Source organism: Octopus bimaculoides, chromosome 23, assembly GCF_001194135.2.
Source record: "Octopus bimaculoides isolate UCB-OBI-ISO-001 chromosome 23, ASM119413v2, whole genome shotgun sequence".
NCBI lineage: Eukaryota > Metazoa > Mollusca > Cephalopoda > Octopoda > Octopodidae > Octopus > Octopus bimaculoides.
The window spans coordinates 24,510,785-24,511,683 of record NC_069003.1 but is presented as its reverse complement, the minus strand read 5'-3'; the positions used below and the strand labels follow the sequence as shown (position 1 = coordinate 24,511,683).

General features: G+C 34.6%; 1 protein-coding gene across 2 annotated transcripts in view; it reads left to right on the top strand.

The window, feature by feature from the left end:
- The window catches only part of LOC128250632 (uncharacterized), a 67,553-nt gene that overhangs the window by 62,085 nt on the left and 4,569 nt on the right, over positions 1 to 899 (top strand). Inside the window, exon 1 of one of the 2 annotated variants that reach the window (XM_052976076.1) lies at positions 434 to 466. The exons of the other annotated variant lie outside the window; for it this stretch is intronic. The gene's annotated coding sequence lies outside the window, so the exon portion shown is untranslated. Of the gene's footprint in view, positions 1 to 433; positions 467 to 899 lie in introns of those variants that run through there. 2 annotated transcript variants of the gene reach the window in all.

The following is an 899-nucleotide window of genomic DNA, read 5'->3' as shown; positions in this document are numbered from 1 at the left end:
ATATATATATATATATATATATATATATATATATATATATATACTCACACATGCATACATGCATATGCATATATTCTATCTATATGTATGTGTATACATGTATATGCGGTTTTGTGCTTGTGCGTTCGCGTATGCGCGCGAGTGAGTTTATTTATGTTTGTGTGCTCTGTGCATACACCGCCCACATCACAGTATTATCAAAGTTTGAGTAGCTGTGACCAAAATTTCTTAGATCAGTACAAATAACATTCTAGCGTGTTTGAGTGGCCACTTGAGCCGGCACAAAAAAAAAAAAAATAATGCCATTGCACATATTTTCAGTCAGTGAACAGGTGTGTTGTCTGTTCCAACATTACAGATAATACTAGACTGACCAGCTAGACACAGGTAGACTTAGCCACTATATATATTGGTTGATGTCCAACTGTTTTCATCATTCATTGACCGTTTGACCAACTACCGGGAGGTAAGAAATTTCTTTCTAAATTTCTTTGTCTTGAAAGAACCTGCATCTATCTATCTATCTATCTATCTATCTATCTATCTATCTATCTATCTATCTATCTATATGCATGCATGTATGTATATTTACACCTATGTATATACATTCATACATAGATAGATAATCATAGATAGATAATATAAGCGCAGGAGTGGCTGTGTGGTAAGTAGCTTGCTAACCAACCACATGGTTCTGGGTTCAGCCCTACTGCTGGACAAGTGTCTTCTACTATAGACTCGGGCCGACCAAAGCCTTGTGAATGGATTTGGTAGGCGGAAACTGAAAGAAGCCCGTCGTATATATGTATATATATATATACATATATATATATATATATATATATATAAATATATACATATATATATATATGTGTGCGTGTGTGTGTGTGTGTGTGTGT